The sequence below is a fragment of the Rana temporaria genome, chromosome 11, assembly GCF_905171775.1.
Source record: "Rana temporaria chromosome 11, aRanTem1.1, whole genome shotgun sequence".
In the NCBI taxonomy this organism is placed as follows: Eukaryota; Metazoa; Chordata; class Amphibia; order Anura; family Ranidae; genus Rana; species Rana temporaria.
This window is the reverse complement of record NC_053499.1, coordinates 62,411,620-62,424,204: the sequence shown is the minus strand read 5'-3', so window position 1 is coordinate 62,424,204 and position 12,585 is coordinate 62,411,620.

The following is a 12,585-nucleotide window of genomic DNA, read 5'->3' as shown; positions in this document are numbered from 1 at the left end:
GCTGGCTGGGGTCACAAGGCAGGTTTAACGTAGGTTCTCAATTGTAAAAATGTTTTGCCAACATTCTGTATGCTTGAGCACCGTGTTTTCCACAGAGGTGTTTAGAGAAAATTGAATTCACAGCAAATAGATCAGTTCCATACTAGTCTCGGATATAAGCGGTTTACTCCTATGTATTAATGCAGCTCCCAAATTCAACATAAATCTGCAGCTTGTAGACACTTGCTCATATATTGTGTTCCATTTACAAGTATTCTATAGGAAAACGCAGAGCCATTTGGTAACGATTGGCTCCCTATATCCCTCAACTGTATAATGGAGCCCCGACATGTGGCTTCTACACACAAAACACTGATTCAGATTGAACCGATTGGGACAGGAGAACAAGCATCCTTCAAAACAGGCATTTGAAATACTTTAAATTAAAGACAGCACAGTCTGCATAAGTGACCAAAGTAGGTGGAGAAAATTGGTAACAAATAACAGAACCACTAGCATTATGAGAGATTTTAGCAACACAACAGAAGTGCTATTAATGATGAATGATCTTTAAGAAGTAATGAAGTGGTTTCAACTGTAAAAATGCAGCAATATAGTGAAAAGGGCTCAACACCAGCACTTAAACAGTATAATTATTCATGTGGATCTCCAGGCAGATGTTTAGAAAAAAAAATTCAGCTGTGTATGTATTAACAAAACATTACATTTAACCATGTAATATGTTACATTATTATTTTAATACAAATACCTATATTGGTCTTGATAGAAGTCTCCTGTAATTCCTATACAGCAACACTCATATTTTGATTAAATGTCCAATCACAGACTGAGGTAGGAGAGGTGACAAAGGGAGCAAAACCTCAGCAGACATTTTTTCCTATAGTCATCCATCAGGCGAGTACCAGGTCTATGATTTTAAGGGTAATGGATGAGCCCAAACCCTTTCGCTGCTCACAGGCCGGCCTGTATCCCCCCTCAATTCCCTGCAATCACTTGAGTGCCTAGGCCCTGGAGTCTGCCCTTGCTTTACTGTAGTCCATCATCCACATAACAGGCCTCGCACCAAAGACTTAAAACTCCAGCCAAAGTTTATTGCACACCATTCACTCCCACCCAAAACCATACCCCTAACATGTTTCACCCACAGTAGGGCTTAGTCATGGGGATCTCCATGATTAAGCCCAGTTGTGGGTGAAACTTGTTGGAGTCATGGCTTTGGGTTGGAATGAGTAGTGTGCTATCGTTGCAATTAACCTGAGCTGAAGTTGAACCTTTTTTGTGTGTGGCCCATTATTTGGATGGAGGACTACAGTGGTTCAAGGGTAATAGGTTTATATGCATAATGTAGGCCATGCGTATGAGCCATATACACTGAAATATTGAGGATTTTGTTTGCCTGGAGTTCAATTTGATCATTAATTAAATATAATGGTATTTATCAGTATTTAAACAGATGTCCGTTTCCCTCCAGAAAGTTGGTGTTCTCATGGATCATTGTTCAGGAGGCCAGTGCACATGTTTCCTGGTTAAATAATGTAACCGTCACTGGTAATATGAAAGACACCATTTTTTGGTATTGCAGCATCCTTCTGAAATGTTCTATCTTGATGGCTTTTTTATTCATTGCTGGGTCAACCAAGTATTTATCAATCAATGCAATTTCAATGTCGAGCAAAGAACACACTATGAAATATACAGCTGCTGCATTGGCAACCAATCAGGTTTTATTTTTAGGAAAATGATATACAAATTCTGGTTATTCTTCTGCTCCAGTTTTAGTAAGTCGACCTCATAGCTAAGACTCAATTTTAAATATTTTTTCCACCAGTTTGCTCTCATTCAGCCAAGTGCCTATGAAAGTGTTTTCACCCGCAAATATAATATTATTACATTGTGTGCTACATCAGATTAAGCGACTACATATTACAATAGTGTTACAAATCCATAGGTTATGTTAGACATTTTAGCTTTGTACCTATAACAGGGATGATGGTGTTGGTTCTTTATAGTCTTATCTGGTGATAGGAAAACAGATGACATAGAGATAAGTTTACAGATCTTAGTGTTGTTGGTCTCAGTTTGGCAAGAGCTAGAGGAATTCGTATGAATTCAGCCTTTAAATGTATAAAAGTGAAGTAAAATTGTCCTCATTATCCTGATCAATTGTGTTTGTTTTCTATTTAAAAAGAAATTGTGCAAATTGTCTAAGTTGCGCTATCGAATTTATGAGATGGGTTGCCGAAATGCACTTTGTATACATGAAAATATATAAACTATTTGTATATAGCTAAGCAGATTCACAGAAGGGTGAGAACGGCATCTTACAGGGAGTGCAGAATTATTAGGCAAGTTGTATTTTTGAGGATTAATTTTATTATTGAACAACAACCATGTTCTCAATGAACCCAAAAAACTCATTAATATCAAAGCTGAATATTTTTGGAAGTAGTTTTTAGTTTGTTTTTAGTTTTAGCTATTTTAGGGTGATATCTGTGTGTGCAGGTGACTATTACTGTGCATAATTATTAGGCAACTTAACAAAAAACAAATATATACCCATTTCAATTATTTATTTTTACCAGTGAAACCAATATAACATCTCAACATTCACAAATATACATTTCTGACATTCAAAAACAAAACAAAAACAAATAAGTGACCAATATAGCCACCTTTCTTTGCAAGGACACTCAAAAGCCTGCCATCCATGGATTCTGTCAGTGTTTTGATCTGTTCACCATCAACATTTCGTGCAGCAGCAACCACAGCCTCCCAGACACTGTTCAGAGAGGTGTACTGTTTTCCCTCCTTGTAAATCTCACATTTGATGATGGACCACAGGTTCTCAATGGGGTTCAGATCAGGTGAACAAGGAGGCCATGTCATTAGTTTTTCTTCTTTTATACCCTTTCTTGCCAGCCACGCTGTGGAGTACTTGGACGCGTGCGCTGGAGCATTGTCCTGCATGAAAATCATGTTTTTCTTGAAGGATGCAGACTTCTTCCTGTACCACTGCTTGAAGAAGGGGTCTTCCAGAAACTGGCAGTAGGACTGGGAGTTGAGCTTGACTCCATCCTCAACCCGAAAAGGCCCCACAAGCTCATCTTTGATGATACCAGCCCAAACCAGTACTCCACCTCCACCTTGCTGGCGTCTGAGTCGGACTGGAGCTCTCTGCCCTTTACCAATCCAGCCACGGGCCCATCCATCTGGCCCATCAAGACTCACTCTCATTTCATCAGTCCATAAAACCTTAGAAAAATCAGTCTTGAGATATTTCTTGGCCCAGTCTTGACGTTTCAGCTTGTGTGTCTTGTTCAGTGGTGGTCGTCTTTCAGCCTTTCTTACCTTGGCCATGTCTCTGAGTATTGCACACCTTGTGCTTTTGGGCACTCCAGTGATGTTGCAGCTCTGAAATATGGCCAAACTGGTGGCAAGTGGCATCTTGGCAGCTGCACGCTTGACTTTTCTCAGTTCATGGGCAGTTATTTTGCGCCTTGGTTTTTCCACACGCTTCTTTCGACCCTGTTGACTATTTTGAATGAAACGCTTGATTGTTCGATGATCACGCTTCAGAAGCTTTGCAATTTTAAGAGTGCTGCATCCCTCTGCAAGATATCTCACTATTTTTGACTTTTCTGAGCCTGTCAAGTCCTTCTTTTGACCCATTTTGCCAAAGGAAAGGAAGTTGCCTAATAATTATGCACACCTGATATAGGGTGTTGCTGTCATTAGACCACACCCCTTCTCATTACAGAGATGCACATCACCTAATATGCTTAATTGGTAGTAGGCTTTCGAGCCTATACAGCTTGGAGTAAGACAACATGCACAGAGAGGATGATGTGGTCAAAATACTAATTTACCTAATAATTCTGCACTCCCTGTATACTCTTATATCTTCCTAATCAGTTTTCTTCAAAAAATGAAGTGCTTTAAGCCAATTTGTTAATGCCTTAATTTTTTTTTTAAAGTGGTTCAAAAGTAAAAAAAAAAATCATTAATGCATTCTCTGAATTAAGGAAATAAATTCCCTGTTACTTGTCCTACCCACACCGATCCCTAAACACTCTCCTGTCACCTCTCCAGTGCTGTCAGCTACAGCACCACTCCACTCACTTCCTGGTCTCACAGGAGTCACTGAGAGCGTTGGGAGCCATAAGCTCCTGCTGCTGTCAGTCAAACGCCTGTGAGTAGGGAGCGAGGGCATGGCTTACCAGCACTGTGTGTGTCCATCACCACACACAGCCCAGCACAAGACACATGGGTCACCCGGAGCAGGGAGAAGCAGGCAGTGCCAGCTGGGGGACTGCCACGGAGGAGTTAAGGGAACGCTCTGTGCAATATTGCGCAGAGCGGGGTAAATATAACATCTTTTTTTATTTTCAGACAAAAAAAATGATCCTTTTTATTATCACTTAAATCATCCCCCCCTCCAACTGAATTTGTGCTTTAAAAGCTTCAACAAAGCTGGCTGAAGCTTACCGAAAGCTTTGCAAATGCTTGCTGTATACACTGGTCTTATACAAGTTGAGGTCAGTGTAAACTAGGCTTAAAGGGTTTAGTTGGGAAGGCAACAGCCAAGGGCTGTACACATACTGCTGCAGGAATTGCAACCCCCATCACATTCAATGGGCACTACCACCCGCTGAAGGCAACTTATTCAAGTGAATAGGGGGACACTGCAACTGTCCAGCAACAGTGCGCAATGCAGGCAGTTGTAATGCGGTAGACCCGTATTTAGGGGGTTAAGACAGGCGGGAAGTAGGCACTTGGTCTCCTCAACATCTGTCAAGTGCTCTCTGAGGAGTTATCCAAACGTGGATCGCTCTTCAGAAAGTACCGCAAGTGTAAACAAGCCCTTAAAGAGAATTCAGGAAAACGGTGTTGCATGTGAACTGCCCATATAGCATTATCCTGGTGCAAATGCAAACAACCTCACTTTCAGAGAATAAAACGCATCGCCCTAATTGTATCCGTCAAGTGGGAGAAGGGAAAAAAATGGAGCTGCACATGACCTTCGCTGCTCCTCATGAACAAGAAAGTCTGCGGCCATTACTTCCAGTGTTATATGTCATGCACTGTGGGGGGAGGCAGGCATAATATGGCTTTACAGACCTAAATATTAAAATTCTACAACAATCTGTTTAGATCAGAGTGATTATTTAGGGGAAGCTTTGCAGGCACTTGTTCAGGGTACTGCATGCAAAAGGGCAAGTGTACCCGCAGACTTTAAAAATACAGTATATTAAAAAAAATTATACAGGATAAAAATATACCCTACACAGATAATAATCATATTTGAAAGGCAGCCCTAGTTACTGGTTTATTTCCTGTAAGCCAGGCTGTGCAGTATTATATATACTCGCATTGTTTCTATAAAATATAATGAAGGTCCTGTCTCATTATACGTGTGCAAGGAAACTTCCATCCGTTATACTCCTCTAAAATAAATTTTCATATGCATTGTAGCACATGGCCCAGATCCCTCAGGTGTGATGATCGTCTCTGTAGGGCAGGGATATGCAATTAGCGGACCTCCAGCTGTTGCAAAACTACAAGTCCCATCATGTCTCTGCCTATGGGAGTCATGCTTGTGGCTGTCAGTCTTGCTATGCCTCATGGGACTTGTAGTTCTGCGACAGCTGGAGGTCCGCTAATTACATATCCCTGCTGTATGGGAATATGGTTTAGTGGGTGAAGGGGATCATTTTGGACACAATAGGTAAAAGTATAGTCCTCTTTTAAGCTATGCACATTCCCCCACAGTGTTCATAATATGGTAAACCCTTTCTGTGAATGTAGCTTTTAGTATTGATCATCAATGGTACCACATTAAGTATTTTGTTATCCAGATAACGTCGCAATATCCAATACTGGTAGAACTGGGTATGGGCATCCATCCAGTATGACCGAATTCAATTACAAAATTGTCGGAAGACCTTTGCATGTAGAATGGGAGAGATCTATAAAATCTAATCATTGAAACTGTTACAAATTCTAGAGATGTTGCCCTTTTCAAATTTCCTGTTCCATGTTCCCTGAGGAGGTTATTGATGGAGAGATTAAACCTATTTGGTTGTTATGGAAACACCCGCAGTTTATCCACTACAATGCTGCACGTCTAAACATTAAAGATTATCTGCTTTCAAAGATTATATACCATATAAATATTTAGAGGTGCGTCAATTTAACAAGTATTCATTTAACAAGTGTACCAGCTACATTTACATTACTTTTCTAAAATAATTTCCTAAACCTAAAGTTTAATTTAATACTCAATATTTGTAACCAGGCATGTAAGTAGGGAGTTATTTCATTTGTGTTCAGTATTATAGTACACCTATTAGAGCCAAAATGCTATTACGTCAGCCCCAAGTCTAAAATACAATTAACATACCTTTGAAACACTCCTTAACGTGGAACTACACATCTAAGCACCTCAAACCAAAAATGCTACCTAATTATTTTAAATATTCAAACCAAACTCGTCCATCCTTCCATGTCACCATGCTTTATTTTGGTGTGAGATCCCTTTGAAAAACACCCCCTAGCATTTCTGGCTGTGGCCATCTTGAGTAAGGGCAGATGATTCATGTAGCATTTACTACCGGGAATCCATCTGGCCTTAATGCGGGCATGCAGGCTGGAGGGTGTGCTTAGCTGAGGAAATCCCTCCTGAAGACTCCTGCGATGTATGATGACATTTGCCTAGGCAGAAACCAGGAAGTAACTGAAAAGATGTAAAAAAGAACAAGCAAATAATATATACTTTTCTAATGTTAGAAGCCTAAGGGTTAAAAATAGTCAACGTGGATTGAAAGAGTCAAGTTCTGCTTTAAGCATGCTTGTTAACCTAAATCTTGGAACACGTATGCAAATGTTGAAACTTCTAGTGTTGGGAGCTAACAAGCCACCTTCCACACTTCTTGTTGGTCCCACCCCCGTGATTCATTATTATGATTAGGATCTAGTAAAAGTAGGAAAGGAATCACAATAACTTACCAGTTGAATGTTTGCTCCAATTCTCCCTTTATATATTTTTAACCAATACCTAAATACTGTATATTGGTGTTGCTATGCATTCATGGAACCATAAAGTTCCGATGCCTCTCTTTACTATGGAGGGTTAAACAATGGTGCTTAATCCCCTGTGGCCATCCCACAGGCGTTTATTGACTCCCAGAGTTGTTGAGGCGTGGCTGTGAGATTTTGTTGGCGTCGGACAGAACACTGGACAGGACATCTGACTTGGTTTTCAACAGCTGCTTAGGAGGAACTGTCAATTTCTTTTATTTGTCCCAATGATAGGCAGTTTTATTGGCCAAAGGACTGGGCGGTGGAGCTAGCTCTCCCGCCCTGCTAGAAAAGTTTAATATTTGCCCGTTGGGGCACTCAATGATGCAGGACAGGACTGTTATCAATATATTGCTTGCTTTTTTGCCTAGGGTTTTTCATTCTTTTTTTTTTTTTTATAATTTATAACTTTTACCAAAGCTTGAAAAATTGTTACCTTAGCAAGTCAAGAGTTGTAGGCAACAACACTACAACTTCTAACAATGGCATAACCTTCAACAAGCCTTTATACCTATGCTTATTGTAGATTTTCCAAGCACTGGCACTCCTGGGTTCTTCTGTGCCACTCCCTTAGATGTAGCACACATCATATTGATCCCATCTACACCGCTAAAGTAGTTATGGAGTTGACCCTTAATGGCCCGGTACACACAGCATTGGGATTCCAATTTCTGACTGCACCTGGCTAGTTAAATCAGTCGCTACTCTAGCTTTTAGGTTTTCTATCAGAAGATAACTCGCTAGAGTGTCCAATCCTCAATCATCAGGAATCCAGCCGTAAGTGTGACCTCTATTTACAATCGCTGCAACCCTGAGAGATCAGGGGCAGATACCCTGTTTCACAAAGCCTCATCTTCCCACACTAAATTGTTTTAATAATAGAATACAGTACTAGGTAAGTCATTCATCTGGGCAATTGCTTTTCACTTTGTACCGTGTAACTGTAACTAAGGACTTTTGAGAGACACTTTTTGCAGAAAGTTGGCTGTAACAGTAAACTCTTCTACCCTGAATAGTAATCCTGATATCTGTTTAATTCTGATATTTTAGATATACATAAATATTCCTTATTTTATATTCATTTGTTTCTGCACTGCTATTACTAGCCCTTGGTTAAAGTATAAAGACCTATGTGTTCCCACTATACATTCAGCATCCTGGAATGTTCTACCGATTCGAACAAGCTGCAGTGTTAAAACCTTCCTGACAGCTGAACACACAGACTATACTTATACACAATTTATTTTTTATTTTTTGTAATGTCTAAAATAAATGTAATTCCAAAAAACGTATGTACAGATAGTATTGTTGCTAGGACATGTTTCCTTAAAGTGCAAATTCATGCAGATACAGGTGACATTTTGGTAGTGGATAAGGTGGGATCAAGACAGTTTGATTTCAGTCTCGTAGCATTGATTTAGACATCTGTGGTTAGGCAGCTGATTCATTTTAAATGTGCTACCAAAATAACATACCACAGTTTTTTTATGGACCTGTATCATTAATTTCAATGCAGAGCATCACAGCGCCACATTAGGTTCACATCTACGTGTTTTAGTGCACTGAAAAAGGTGCGTTGTGGTAGCACTTCAGCCATTTTCATGAATTTCTCTGTGTTACAGTAACACAAACATTACATAATGACCATTCCAAGACGGCATTTATTCTGCTTTGTATTAATGTTCTTTGGATGCAGCCAGTCCAATTCAAATTTGTGTTTGTTGACTTAAAGCTGAACTCCTGCTATAAATGTGGGTTGTGCCCACACTGCAAGGGTTAAAGGCTAAGGTCAACTTTCCAGGATAAAAATAATAAATTCACATATTTTTGCAGAAGAAAAATGTGTATTTATAATTTGTTCTTGCAGGAGCCTGGAAAGCATTGCACTTGTGATCAGTGGATCAGTTGTGCAATGTCAGGATTCTGCAGACAAGCCCTGCAGCTTTCAGCCCGTACCTCCCTTTAAAGGCTGTCTGTTGAAAGCTGCAGGGCTTATGAACGAGAGCGATAATCAGTGCCCTCACAATTTATTCATAACTACTGGCAGCAAGACATGGTGGTTGACAGTACTTGTAGTTCATTGATGCACAGAAAAATGTTAATGAATGTTGCAGCTGTTGCACCTCATGGCTGCACTCTTTTCAAAAAGTGAGAGCCAGTGCAGGGAGAAGATTCACCCACCGCCTGCTGTCGCGCTGAGGGGAACTGTCGGCAGGAGCTGGAACGTGTTCCATATTCCATTCTAAATATGAGAGCTGTAACATGTTCCAAAAGGGGAACTTGGTCTTTAACTGCTCATTTTTGTCTAGGGGACTTTGAAAAACACTTTACTTAACCAATCCTCTGTTTCTGCAGGCTCTCCTGAGCTGCTATGATGCCTTCAGCCTCTTCTCCTTCCACATGCTTTGATGGCTGCATGTTATGAAGACAAGTGCAGGGATCATCGCCTATTATTGGATGTGCAGATGCTAAGGAACAGTCCACTGCTGGAACATAGGGAATGCTGTCTGCCAAAGGAGGGGAAGCTTAGGTAGATTAAACTGCTTTCCAGTCCCCTAGACTAAATTAGCAGGTATTCTTTGCAAACAATTTTTAGGTTCTAGGGCTTTAAAATACTCTCCAACCGTACTCTGGTGCAGGCCTCGACAAAATCCGGGCACCAGGTTGCGACAAGAAATTGTGACCTAGCCCCACGCCGGTAATTGAGGCGGTGGCTTTGCGGCCTAGAAGGCCGCAAAGCCGTCGCCGCGATCGCGCGGCGGGGGAGGTGGGGCGCACGGAGGCACAGGTTCCTCCACCGCCGTGCGAACGCGGCGGTCCCAGCGACGGCCGGTAATTTAGGCCGCGGCTTTGCAGCCTTGTGAAGGCCCAAGCTGCCTTCTGTGACCTGTCGCCATCTGGTGGTGGCCGTTGGCATTACAAGTAAAACAGCAGTTCTAATGTGTGTTTTTTTACTGCCATCTCCTTCCCTCTAATCAGAACCCCCAAACATTATGTATATTTTTTTATTCTAACACCCTAGAGAATAAAATGGCGATCGTTGCAATACTTTCTGTTACACCGTATTTGCGCAACGGTCTTACAAGCGCACTTTTTTGGGGAAAAATCGTTTTTTTTCATTAAAAAATAAGAAAACAGTAAAGTTATCCCAATAATTTTTTTATATTCTGAAAGATATGGTTACGCCGAGTAAATTGATACCCAACATGTCACACTTCAAAATTGCGTCCGCTCGTGGAATGGCGACAAACTTGTACCCTTTAAAATTCTACAAGTTGCATGTTTCGAGTTAGAGCAGGTCTAGAGCTAGAATTATTGCTCTCACTCTTAACGATCACGGTGATACCTCACATGTGTGGTTTGAATATCTATACATTTGCGGGGGCGCTACTCACGTATGTGTTCACTTCTGCGTGCGAGCTTGGCGGGACGGGCGCGTTCTCTGGCTCCTAACTTTTTTAGCTGGCTCCTAGATTCCAAGCAAATTTGTCAAACCCTGCTCTGGTGTCTGTGATGAGAATTGGTCAAAGAAGAAAATGCTACTTGGACACGTGTTATTGCCTTTGGATTATACACCAGTTTCTCCAAATGCATGTTTTCAAATGGTGCTTTGTAATGGATACAGTGCCAGGACAAATCACATTCATAGGTTGTGATTGGACATCTCAGCTAGCAAGACATTCAATAAAATATGGCGATGTGATTTTATATTTTCTCTACATGTTCTCTACATGTACAAGGGCAGCGAAGGAAAAAAATGTATGAATTGCGGTTTTATTTATTGTTTTGGAGCTTTAGACAAAACTTTTTTATTTTTGACAGAAAAGGGCTAGAGTTAGAACCTCTATCCCTGTTGAGGAGAGTCACTCTCTATTCTTGTTACGGTGATAGTTGTCAACAGAAAAAGTAAGAAGAGATCCAACTTTTGAGAGCTGTCATGGATATAGGAGGTAACAGGTATCCTAATTTGGTCACCTGTTCTGGTGGAATTTCCCCTCGTGACAAGAGACCCCACAAAAGGGGAAATCTACCCACCAGGGAAATAAATAGGAATAAATTCTTGACAGAGGTTCTAAAATCCCCAAGTCTATTCTAACAATCCAAGTTTTGGCTATATTTCCACTTTAAAATTGATCAATCCAAGACATGCAACACATCAATAAAAGCTAAAGCAAATGAATATGCCAAGGTGGATGGTTTTCTGTAGTACTAAACTGGTGGAATAAAATGGAACATTATATACTTACCTGAAGGGAAATTTTGTCTTTCTTGGTGCAACTTCGGGATCTTAACTCCTTAGCCCTAGGTTCCAATAAATTAAGGAATCCTAAAGCCCCGTACGCACGATCGAATTTTCAGATGAGAAAAGTCCAACTGACTTTTTCCATCGGAAATTCCGACCGTGTGTATGCCCCATCGGACTTTTTTTTGGAGGAATTCCGTCTGAGTTTAGATAGAGAACATGTTTTACTCCAATGGAATTACGGTGTGAGTTTGGCTGGGCAAAAGCCTGATCGTGTGTACGGGGCATAAGGCTTCTGACATTCTTGTGTATTTCACCCCTTAAAAAGGGTACAATTAGCTATGCTACCCTGAATATGCACCAAGAAATTAAATATTTTGTACAGGCAAGTATTCAATTTTACTTTTCCCAACATATCGTGTCCGCACACAATGGCAAATAGACAACTAGGGAATGTCAGGGGCCTTATGATTCCTTAATTTATTAGCTTTACCCATTGTATGCTGCCATGATGCTCTAGGAAAGCCAGTTCAAAATATGAGTCAGTAACCTGTATGCAATATGAATAGTTAAAGCTACAATAACTGTGTGTTCAAAATAAAGTACCACAGCTTGGGGCATGTAGCAGGGCACAATGCCTATATATTGTATTTCTATTGTGTGTTCTTGACATAAGGTCACCACTACACACAGTGCATATAAGTTCACCAATGGACCCCCCTCATCCACAAAATGCCTTTTATTTAGAAAGTTGTGCTCACCAATCAGATGGACTGAAGTATTCCATCTTGTAGCAAAGTTTCATGGGATGATCGCAGTCATTACGTTTGTGTATAGTGGCAAAGCAAACTAAGCAAAATTCTAGCCTTAACAAGTTTCTCTGCTGTCTGTACCATATATTGTGTTAACAAAATGCACACCTTTGCTTAAGTAGCAAAATAAAAAAAAAAAGCAAAAGCTATGACACACTCTGTCATTTTGTGGCCTAAATGAAAATGGAGGACATGTTGCAGGACAAGACGGATGGTTCTGGTAAGGAGGGGAATGCACTTTTTTTTTATTGGCATAAATGAATTCCCATTAGCAGTATCCACTCAATGTCCCCTGATCTTTTCCAGTGTGTGTTAATAGCTAGTATGGGAATGTTAGTTGTTCAATCACTCATATTTATAGCCCATGTTTTTGGCTTTACAATCTGCGTGTCTATTATGTTCCCAGATACCTGCAGTATGCTGGTTATGTTCTGTGTGGTCAGATTCGGCTTG